A 12354-nucleotide genomic window follows, 5' to 3' on the forward strand; every position below is an offset into this window, starting at 1 on the left:
CTAACCTTGGATCCTGAACTCCTTCCCTTCATTCAAATGCAGGATCACACTAATTAAAAGCTGAGAAAGGTATAACTTTGCTCCTATCCCGATATACATAGGAAAGGAAGATGGCTGCCGAATGCCTGAAGCAGGGTTTTGAGCCCTGTGTTCAGAGTTCATAAACCAAGTTATGATCTCCTACTTTGTTTCCTTTTAGCCTAGGGTCTCTTATTTCTTTAGACTAGGAGTCTGAATATATTAAGATACTGGCTTCAATGTACTTACAATTTTATGTTTATGCTGCATTGTATTAGCCAATTTATGATTAATTTATTTGTTACTTTATAACAAAGAGGCTTCCCTTGGATTTTCCAAAGAAACCTTTGATGTGGTAAGAGTTAATGGTTTAAACACATTTTCTGAACAAGCGCTCCGTCTGAAAGTTCCTTTCTCTTATAAACGTGTCTTAGGATCAGGAGTGAAAGAACACACACACATTTCCCTTTAAAAATAAAATAAAATAAACACTGTGTATAAGGTTCTTTATCCACATGGCATTTGATTTGCCAAAAATATTGTTTTGCCTAGGTGGGGCAGGGGTGAAAATCTACAGACATTTTGTGTGTGCGCACGTGTGATTTTTCTTTTTCAAAAAAAAGCATGCCACAAATGGGGAGCCATCACCGATAAGGCCTTCTCATGAGACAATGGCAGCTAGGCAATAACCCTGCCAATTGTGGGGCCCGAGATGGTTGATACTGGGGAAAGCACTCGTTTAGGTACTTGGGTCCCAAGTCACTTAGGGCCTTGTATGATAGTACTGCTCCCTTGAATTGAGCCAAGTAGCTCACTGGCAGCCAGTGCAATGCTCTCACGACTGATGACACATGATCGCATTGGGCTGTCCCACTTATCCACCTTGCAGCCACATTCTGCACTGGCTACAACATCTGGATCATGTTCAAGGGCAGCCCCATGAAGAGCGCATTACTGTAGACCAGGTGGGAGGTCACCAGATCATGCAGCTTTGTCATGCTGGCCACGTGACCCGGAAGTGTCTCCGGACAGCGCTGGCCCCCGGCCTCTTGAGTGAGATGGGCGCACAACCCTAGAGTCTGTCAAGACTGGCCCGTACGGGCAGGGGTACCTTTACCTTTACCTTTATTCATCTTGTCACTGCTTCCAGACACTGATCTACCTTCCCAGCTTCTCCTGATTCTGACGGAATGGAAATAGAGAACTGTGTGTCATCCGCTCTAGGGGTTAATGTGGGGTGGGGAAATGGCTGTGGGTGGGTGGGTGAGCAGAACGAGCAGGGGCACAGCCCCTAGTTTTCTCATATCCAGAGAAGAAAATTACCAGCTTCATTTCCAGCTAAAATATTAACACTGTGCTCCATTGAATCGCTGTCAGCCCAATCCTATGCTTGCTTATGATTTGGCAGCAGTCCCAATTTATTCAATGGGGAACTTCTGAATACCTCTGCAGAGATTTGCAGCTTCAGGTTACTGGTGAGAATGGCAAGAGAGATTAAGCTTTGTGCAGAAATAATTTTGCCGTTTTGTACATTACAGCTCTCTAAATCTCCTTCAAATATGGCCGACCATGCCAGAAATATTTTCACAGAGCCCTTTTAAAATTTGATAATAATATAGCAGTGGAATAGATAAAGAGTATTTATCTCAGCAGCTATAAATTTTGGCTGACCTTTAGAAGCCATTTAGAGAAGGCACTTACTCCTTTGACTTTGATTGAAGATTATTTCTGGAAGGCAAATGGATGCCAGCGTGTATATACCACAGGAATATGTGCCAAATGTGGTTATCCATGCCAAAGGAAAGGAGTAATGCAAAACCAAGCCACTCTGCTCTGGGTTTTCTCTGCCTAGATTACTAGTTTGGAATTGAAGTTAATATGGGAAGACCTTCCATCTCCCCCCACCCCCACCCAGGACAACAGACTAAAACTATGATTAGTTGGCCCCATATGCAAGTCTTTGCCAGTCCCACAACAGCTTCCATTTTTTAATGCCATATATTTTAAGATTAGGAACGCGGGTGGCACTGTGGGTTAAACCACAGAGCCTAGGACTTGCCAATCAGAAGGTCAGCGGTTCGAATCCCTGCGACGGGGTGAACTCCCGTTGCTCAGTACCTGCTCCTGCCAACCTATCAGTTCAAAAGCACGTCAGAGTGCAAGTACTGTAGATAAATAGGTACCTCTCCGGCGGGAAGGTAAACGGAGTTTCCGTGCGCTGCTCTGGTTCGCCAGAAGCAGCTTAGTCATGCTGGCCACATGACCCGGAAGCTGTATGCCGGCTCCCTCGGCCAATAAAGCGAGATGAGCGCCACAAGCCCAGAGTCGGTCACGACTGGACCTAATGGTGAGCGGTCCCTTTACCTTTACCTTTATTTTAAGATTATGAATGGCTCACACATCACCACTGCCCTGATACAGCTCAGTGTTCCCTTACCACTGCCCCCCCCCACATGACATGCTGCTGAATGTAAGGAGGATCTGTATACCTGAAGGAGAGTCCCTGGCAGGTGGCTCTCCAGCCTCTGATTCAGTACAGTGGAACCTTGGTTCTCGAACGGCTTAGTTGACGAACAAATAGGAAAACCCAGAAGTAAGTGATCCGGTTTTCAAACATTTTTCAGGAGCCGAACGTCCAACGTGGCTGTTGGCTATTGTTTCTGGGGCGCCTGTGCCAATCGGAAGCCGCGCCTTGGTTTTCGAACGTTTCGGGAGTTGAACTGACTTCTGGAACAGATTAAGTTCGAGAACCAAGGTTCCAATGCACCTCCAAACAATGCTGCCATGGGTGTGATGATGGCCATTTTCTGAAAAAGGTTGACTCAAAATAGGAATAAACCCAACTATCTCCATGGAGCCCCATTCAGATGATATCCTCCCCTGCCCCTCCTCCTCCATTCCACATTACAGCATCTAAGCAACATAGTCAATACTTAAATTATTAGGGGATGGAGCAGAATACCCCATTTGCTACTGTTGAAGGCTACTGGGAGGGGGGATAAATTGGGAAGAGCCGGAGGATGCTATTTGTGGATTTCAATAAGGGTCCTCCTACCTCCCCCCACCCCCTTTGAAGCTCTACATATTGTACTGGCTATTGAGTGACTGTCTGAAGTAGCAGTTGTGTGGGGATGACTCATAGGGTCCAAGACCCTGGTCTTTGGCACCAGGACAATCCCCGCCCTCTTAAAACCATATGGCTGATTTCCTTCTGAAAGTTTATTCATACAAATTAGTACAGCTGGAAACAGAAAAGATTCCGTTTGACTTCCAAAATGTTCGGAAACCAAAGTGTGGCTTCTGATTGGCTTCAGGAAGCTCTTTTGAATCCGATTTTTAAAAAAATGCTGCATCTCTTTCCTCTTCATTAAGAGATAGAGGATATCCACAGACTGTAATTCAAACAGCCCTTGATAGGGCTAAAAGAACTTCCAGACAGGGTTTGTAGGTATCGAAACCCAAGAATGAACAGAACAGGATTTTTGGTTCTATAGAGTACAATTGTTTATCCTCCTCTATTGAAAGAGTTATTAAACAACATTGGCATGTCATCACCCATATTCCAGGTTGTGAAAATTTGCCAATTTTAGGCAAAAGGCAGACTAGATCATTTAGAGATGTTCTTACCCACACTGATTTATTAGAATATCATAGTAAGGATCCTCATATATTGGTGAAAGGACATTATAGATGTGGTCACTGCACACGTTGCAGATTTGTGTTGCCCGTAAAATCATTCACTAATACAAAAGATTGTCTTGGAACAGTTCACAAATTGTTCTACTAAAAACTGTGTATATTGCCTCCGATGTACTTGTGAGCTGTTATATGTAGGCAGTACCACTCGTGCAATTAGGACCAGAATTTCTGAGCATAGGTCCAAAATACATAATATACAGTGGTACCTGGGAATGCGAACGGGATCCATTCTGGAGCCCCGTTCGCATCCTGAATAGAAGGTAAGACACGACTGCATGTCTGCGTGTGCACGGGTCGTGTTTTGCTGCTTCCGCGCATGCGCGTGATGTCATTTTGAGCATCTGTCCATGCGCAAGCGGTGAAACCCGGAAGTAATGCACTCCGTTACTTCCGGGTTGCCGCGGAGCATAACTTGAAAACGCTCAACCTGAAGCACATTCAACCCGAGGTATGACTGTATGACTAGATGCCCCATTAGTCCAGCATTTCCAGCAAGCAGCCCATACAGAGAATGATCTGAGTTTTTTTTATCTTGTGGACCTTCAAAAAACAACCTTGTAGAACTGTAGGTATACGAAGAGCCTTGTTACAAAAGGAGTATAAATTAATATTTCAATTAGGAACCTTGTATCCAAAGGGTTTGAATACTGAATTCGACCTGGGATGCTATGTATATTTGTATACTGTTGTTTGGTTGTAACAGAAAAGTGATGCTGCACTTTTAACCATGTAATCATGTGATTGATTCTATACACCTGTATTGTATTTAACTGTTTGTTATGAGTCTGAACACTAGCTGTGCCTGTGAATACCTTCTTTATCCTGAGTAAACCGTTTTGTATGATTGGGTAAGGTATAGTAATAGACTGATATTTTCTAATTTTTATGGTTTACCACACATTGTAATTGGAGTGCTATTTTGTATCATGCAGCTTTTCAGACTGATGAAGCGTGTAGTGAAACCTGTAATATATCCGGAGAACAGGTCTCCTTTTGCCCACTTGCGTTATTCTCACCAGGGTGGTGGCTTTGGTTTGCCTTCCCATGATTGATCCATGTACACGGCTTTGTGTTTCCAACTCAAGGCCCATTGAAGAACATCTCATCCAGTTCAAGCTTTGAAAAACAGCTTTGAAAAACTTTTTCATATTCTCCAGTGTGCTACCCTTGCCGTTGTGGCGGCACAGGGTTGCTGTTCCGTGATTGGACTTACGCTACTTGCTGAAAGGTTCATTTATTGAGTCTGTATAACGTTTACTGTACATGTAACTTAAGATAGAGTCGTACATTTATCCACTCCATGTTTACAGTATCTCCAGGCTTTGTCTTCCACATGACACCTTAGTATGTTTATCGTTTGAATGGTTATATCCTATCTCTATTCTAGCTATTATTCTAGTAAATTTGGTTTTATACTTATAAGCCAGTTTGTGGTGTTTTGTTTTGTTGCATGATTATCACTGCCACCACATTTGATACTTTGTGTATATATATATTTTGGGAGTTGTAGTCCAACAAGTTCTGCTCGGTGGTTGCGCCATATTGCATCGCCGAGGTCTTTGAACTCCAACTCCCAGCATGGCCAATGGTCTGGGGGTGATTGGCAGGCAACCACTCTGACTACCACCTGCCTTGACGTGTGTGACCCGATCCCACTGAAAAGCATCACCGGAGCCCGCCGGAAAGTTGTCTGAGCGCAGCGCTTCTTCCGGACGGTCCAAGTCCTCGCTCAAGCCCGCAACTGGCACGTGGGCTAGACTCGCCTTTCCAGGCGAGGGCGAAGGAGGGTGGGGCTGCTCCTCCCTGGCGAGCCTCGAGGAGCCTCTTTGCCTATTCCCTGGGCGGCGTTGCTTTCTGCCAGGCGGCGAGCGCCGTGCGGGACCCTTTCCCGGCCGCTAGAGCCCTCCCTCCCTCCTTCCCTCGCTCCCTCCCTCCTTCCTTCCCTCTCTGGCGCAGGGCTGTGCCATCTCCGCCGAGCGTGCAGGAGCAGCATCCGCGCTGCCTGGGCAGAGGCGAAGCGCCCGGGAAAGCAGCGCGGCCAGGCTGCGGGAGAGGCTTTCGGCGGCCGGAGCAGCCCGCTTTCTCACGTGCTGCTCCGAAGGGAAGCGAAACTCAGCGGCGCCGGCGGAGTTCCTGCTCCTGCCGTGGGGACAGACGCGTCTTCTGCCCGCAGGAGCAGCCGCGACCAGAGCGCAAAGGTAGGCGCGTTTACCCGGCTGCGAGAGGGACGCATTGTTGTCTCGTCTTTGGATGCGCACCCCTCCGCGCGTATGGAGAGGGATGGGGTGCCTTGTGCGCTCTCTCCATCTGCAACGGAGAGAGAGAGAGAGAGAGAGAGAGAGAGAGAGAGAGAGAGGAGCAGCAGCAGCAGCAGGAAGCCGGGAGCCCCAGTAATAGCCATTGTCAGTCGCAACAAGCTGCCCGCTCGACGCTTCCTCGGCTGCGCTCACGCCCAGCAGCGCCAGGAGGGCGGCGTTGGTGCAGGAAGGCTCCCTCGCTCGCTCGCCGGCTTGTTTTTCTCCCTCCCTGCCTGGCTGCCAGCGAAAGCTAATCCTCCGGGCTGTTTCCCCCGCGTCTGGGTGTTCCCAGGAACAAAGCTCAGAGACTAGGGCAGGGTGTCTGGCTGCGGGCACCCCGAGGCTACACTCGAGCCCGGCTGGAAGTTTGGGCGTGTGGATTATCATATTATCTGTGGCTTCCCCTCCCTGCCTTTCTCTCTCTCTCTCTCCCCTCCTCCTCCTTTTTCCTTTTGGATTTGTGAAAGCTCTCCTTCCCTCCTTTTTTGATTGGCAACGTGCAAAAAAACCCAACCACCAAAGCACACAACCCATGTGCTTTGTTCTTCTGAGCGATCTGTGAAGAGTGACTGGAGAGCGAGCGAGAGATGGGATGTTTCATTGAGCAGCAAAGGAGTTACTTAGCTGCGTGTGGACTCGAGCCCCGAGGCTGGGATTGAAGGAGCACTTAAGCGTAGAATGGAGGCAACTTGTTCTTTGGTTCGGGATGGAGGGGTGGGGGCAGGGAAGGGTGAGTGAGGACAGATGCGATGCTTAGAAGGGAATCTCCTCAAGCTATCAGTTGCTCAACCCACAAGCGGTGTGTTATGATAATACAAGAGTCCAAAGAGGGTTGCAGATTCAGGTGTCTCTCTGTCTCTCATGCACACAGACAGACACTGGCACTGCTTTCAGAGACTCCTCTGGCTGGGTGCTCCTGTCCAAAGAAGGCAGGAAGAGAGAAACTCCCTTGACAGCTCTCTGGGTGCAAATCTGGGCTCTGGAAGAGTAGAGGCTTCTCCCATTCCAAGAGTTCTAAGCTTTCCAGCATTCATCTGATTTGTTATGGGGGCGGGGGGAACTTGTAAAAGGGATGAGAGAGAGAGAAGCTCTTCAGGGTTAAATTTCCATTCTCTTATCTGTGGGACTTAAGCTCTCTCTTATCAGGAGTAGGAAATGCCCAGAGAGGCTGCTGGTATTTTTGCTCTGAGCTCACAAGTGCTGTAGTGCTGCCCTGGCTTCCCATTGGGGTTTCATTTTGCTGGGCAAGCTTAAAGGCCAGAAAGAAAGGAAAAAACTGGAGTGTGTGTTTTAAAGAGATTTTGATGGGTGGGTGGATTATATGAGTTTCAGTGGAGTAATGGACTAATCTATCCATTTTAAATTTGCAGTTGGGAAAATATATTTCTGAAGGCAGACACATACTTTATTCTCTGGATGATGCACCCACGTGGTTTCAGTGATAGGCATAACCTTAGGAGAGACATCCTTTCTGTGTGTGATAGAAAGGAGAATGCCACTTTTTAGGAAGGTGCTTGGCACCTGCGATCTGTACTAACCAGGTGTAGCTGATGTGGTGCCCCCTGGGGGTTGTCGGGCAACAATTCCCCACACCTGTTACTAATGTTTGTATGAAAAACAATTCATTTTTTAAAAGATGAATAATCAAAATGGTTAATTACACTTGAATTACACTCACAATGTGAAGAGGTTTTTTTTTAAGATTAAACTTAATAAATAATTATAGTAGTGTGTAAGCTAAGTTGTGGTCAGAAAATTCAAGCATTTTTTTTTTAAATGACAGAATTATATTTGGCGTTATGCACATCATAGGAAGTTCTGAAAAAGTTGTTTAATAAGGAGTATTTAAGCCTGAAAAAACTTCAAAAAACATTTCTACTTGAAGCCTAATAAAAAGTGAAAGATATAACGATCAGGCAGCCGACCACCTCCCTTTTCTGTAGCCTGTACAGCAGGTATGGCGGATCTGTGGCTCCAACTTCCATCAGCCCCAGTCATCATAGCCAGGGGTCAGGAATAATAGGGGTTATAGTCCAGCAACATTGGGAGGGCCACAGGTGCCCTACAGAGTGTAGAGAAACTAACAGCCTACACACTCCTATGCGGGTTTACTTAGATGTTAACCCCTCTGTGATGAAAGACATCCTATCAGTGCAATGTCTATTAGGTTAGCCTCATTGAACTCAATTCAGTTTACTTCCAGGTGTACGCAAGCGTGCAGCATTAGGCTGAAATACTACTGACACTTACTTGGGAGTAAGTCTCATACTGGGACATACTTGTGACTGTATGTGGAGATGGTGCTGCATCAAGAAAAGTACTTGATAACCAACTTAGTCAGGAGTACACACATTGTGCTTGCTTAATGTGTAACAAGTGAGTGACTATAAACATGTGGTGCAAGGAAAGTTTACGCACACACGCATGCACACACCCTGTCCAGCACAGGCAGTAAGCGCTATGAAACACAACGAGTAGACAGCTGTAGTAGTCCTCTGACAGCAACGTTTTCCACCTTTCCCCCTAAGGAAGCTAAAGCCCAACTGTGCTGCTCTGCTGATGTGCAAATGCTCGCATGCTATTTCTCTATTACAGCTCTGCAGATGCTGAGCAGATCAAAAAAATAAAACCTACCAACTTGAGATCCTGACTTTACTGAAGTTCTGATCTGGCTGGCCTTTTTGTGGTGTTTGTCGTACTGCCTTTCCTTTGTTCGTTTCCTCCCTCAGTTTCCTACAATAGTCCCTCTTCCTGCGTTGTTTTCTGTGTCCATTTCCCCTCTTTTGGCTTTTCTGTGCTATCTCTCTCCTAATCACAAGTGTGGTCATATCATGCTTCAGTATTGCATTCCACAGCTGCTCACCCCAAATTACACACCCTTCACATTTAAACCTGTTTAACAACCTTTAATATATATCCTTACAACAAGCCTATGACGCTGAGGTCCTCTTCTGAGGGCCTTCTGGCAGTTCCCTCACTGCGACAAGTGAGGTTACAGGGAACCAGGCAGAGGGCCTTCTCGGTAATGGCGCCCACCCTCTGAAAATCCTCCCATCAGATGTCAAGGAGATAAACAACCATATAACTTTTAGAAGACATTTGAAGGCAAGCCCTGTATCAGGAAGTTATTAACGTTTGACGTTTCATTATGTTTCTGTATTCTGCTGGAAGCTGTCCAGAGTGGCTGGGGAAACCCAGTCAGATGGATGGGGTATAAGTAAAATGATGATGATGATGATGTAGGTTTGGCTGAGAACTAGTAACCACATCAAGTTTCCCTACTGAGTTTCATGGCCAACAGAGATGTCAACCTAGGTCCCAGTTCCGCACTCTGACTGCAACACCAGCCCTATTCAGACAAATGTGTGAGGAAAGAAACTATGATGAATACAGCCACTATGGTGAAATACCATAACCCCTTCACAACTTGGTGGGGTGTTTACTGAGCACTTGGTAAGCTGGTGGTTGTAGTATCTTGCCAAAATAGTGAGGAGGTTGTGTCCCCCCCCCCCCCCAAAAAAAAACATTCCTCCATTTCATTTGATTTCTGTTCAGGCATGGAGCTGAGGTAAAATTTGCCTCACAACCACTTTCCCAAAATGGTTTCCACGTTCACAGTGGTGTGTTTCAAATTAGGAAATCATCATTGCCACTCGTTCTGTGACTAGTTTAACTGAAATGTAATTTGTATATGGATTCCTGTATATATAAAAGTGGCATTTGAGTCCAAGAGAGAGACCTGTAAAAGGGGCTTACAGATTTTTGTTAATTGAGTATTTCATTGGAGCCAAATTTTAATTGGATTTTTGGTTGGAGTCAGAGTGGCAAATAACAAAACAATAACAATAATATATATATATGTTTTAAAAAGAATGGCAAGCAAACCAGATATCTTCACACAACTAATAATTTCAAAGTTGCCAGAAACAATATATTTCAATTTATGACACCACAATTCTGTTAGGCTTGCGTGCCCCACTTCTGAGCAATGGAATGTTTTAGGGGTGCAGGGTTCAGTTTTCTTCGGAAAGAGGTTACATGAAGCTTGTTTCATATTGTAATATTTGAATTTATTTACAAATGTAGAAGGTGAGCCTAGGATACAGTCAGAGCCACAGAGTTAGGGCTTGTCCACATTTCAGCAGTATTTAGCTGTTCATCCATTTCTCCACCAATCACATTATACCAGAGTTGTCCACTCCCACATATATTAGAATTTGTTTATGAAGAGCAACTTTGGTCTTTCCCATTCACACCAGCAGGTGCTCCATTGTGATTGTCCTGGCCTTCTAATTGGTTGATTCTATTATGGTAATTAGGTACCAAAAGGGCATGCACATATTGCACACCAATGGCTGCACACCCAGCTTGTTTGTTTGTTTGTTCTAAATTACCCACCCGAGAAGTGGCAGGCAATTTTAAATTTGCTTGTGCAGTTTTGTGCAAATCTGATCGATTTAGGGGGGGGGGCGGAATTCCTCAGTTTATCCGATTTTGCCTGTATTAGATAAACCCAGATTTACAGGGGACATGCATCAAGACTGGTGTTGTTTGAGAGTAACATGTGAACTACACAAATTAAATGAGAAGGGCTTCAAAGACACAGTAAATTCCAGGGTGGAAGCTCCCAATCTTGTTATGAACCAGTAGATTTATAGTGCAATCCTGTGCATGTATACTCAGAAGTAAGTTCCATTGTGTCCAACAGGACTTACTCCCTTGTAAGTGTGTTTAGGACTGCAGCCTTACAGTGTAATCCTCCACATGTCTGCTCAGAACTAAGTTCCATTGAGTTCAATGGTACTTGCTCTCAGGTAAGTGGGTATAGGATTGCAAGCTTAAATTCACCTTTTCTTATTTATTTGCAAATATTATTACTAACTTCAAACTGGTTGCATTTGGCAAACTGAACATATTTTAGTTGTCTCATTATATATTGATGCGTAAGCAGATATCTAATTGTTATCTGTGCCGCTCCAAATGTGGGTGTTTTATGACTCTTTTTCTGAAATTGACTTTTGTTTGTGATTATTTCTAGGCTACTGTAAGCCACTTAGAGATTTTCCTTGAAATATGAAGCAGTATATAAATTGCCCACATAATAATAATCACCAGATGATCCCTTGCATTCGGCATGCTTCCGTTTCTCTGCCATTGCCTGAAAATATTAATGTCTTCCAGTGTTTTCTCTTTCCTTCTTCCTCCTTCCTTGTGCTGGTTCCTGCTGAGGGCTTTGGCCAGATGAGAGATTTGGCCAACAACTCTGGCCTCTCTCACCTAACTGAGCCAGGAGGATTAAGCTTGGTGCACAGATGAAAAGTGGAGCGAGGCAGATGCATGATGAATAGAGAGACATTTGCAAACCTTGTTTAAGTCCCCATGGAATGGCTCCCTGCCACTTTGTTCTAATTTAAACTGATAAAGAGAAACGGGGGTACACAATCTGGGCGCTAATTAAACAGAGCATCAGCCAGGCCAGTAATTTGAAATAATCGAAAGCAGAAGCAGAACCAGCTTGTTAGTTGAAGCTTTTTAAAAACAAACAAAAACCACAAAAAGTATTTGGATAAAATTGTGGCTTCATCTTTTACGGAGATGGCAAGCTTTATGTCTGGAGTGTGCTACTCAGTACTGTGCAGAATTGCAGCCTCTGTGATTCACAGACCACACGTGACCGGCCTTTAAGAATGATTAAAATACAGTGGACGCTCGGGTTGCAAACATGATCCGTGCGGGAGGCACGTTCGCAACCTGCAGCGCCACATCTGCACACGCGCCGGTCATGATTCAGTGCTTCTTTGCATGCGCGAAGTGTGATTTAGTGTTTCTGCGCATGCACGAGTGCTGAAACCTGGAAGTAACCCATTCTGGTACTTCTGGGTTCAGCGCGGTGCGCAATCCGAAAACGTGCAACCTGAAGCATCTGTAACCTGAGGTATGACCTGAGGAATCTTCAAAAGATGCTTCCTAGTTTACTTTCTTCCATTGTATTAATACATGTCACAGAAATCCCCTTTCTGCTGGAACCCAAGCAAGTAAGAAAACAGCTCCCCTTCGCATTACATTGCCAAGGTGCTTTCTACTACTGAAAAAGTTACGTTGTGAGTTAAACAGAACGACTTACAGAAGCGTAAACTTAAAAAGAAAAGAAAAAAGTTACCGCTAATACTTAAGAGTGCCCTGAGATGCTGAGCAAAAAAGATGACAATTGAGAATGGGACCTGAAAGCACAATGACATGCTGCGGTTTCAATTATCTTTTTGTGTGTTCCCCCGCCCTGCTTTGTGGCTTCACCATCCATAATGGTTCCTTGATCTCTTCAGATAAAATACGGTTACAA

The 12354-nt window shown here is 45.1% G+C and overlaps 1 protein-coding gene across 1 annotated transcript in view; it reads left to right on the plus strand.

Annotated features, from left to right (window-relative positions):
* The first annotated feature begins 5580 nt into the window (after window positions 1-5580).
* Window positions 5581-12354, plus strand: part of FRMD4B (FERM domain containing 4B) — a 235277-nt gene continuing 228503 nt past the window's right edge. Inside the window, exon 1 of the mRNA XM_028719421.2 lies at window positions 5581-5915. The gene's annotated coding sequence lies outside the window, so the exon portion shown is untranslated. The remainder of the gene's footprint in view (window positions 5916-12354) is intronic.

The sequence above is a fragment of the Podarcis muralis genome, chromosome 2 (genome assembly GCF_964188315.1).
Source record: "Podarcis muralis chromosome 2, rPodMur119.hap1.1, whole genome shotgun sequence".
Classification (NCBI taxonomy): domain Eukaryota; kingdom Metazoa; phylum Chordata; class Lepidosauria; order Squamata; family Lacertidae; genus Podarcis; species Podarcis muralis.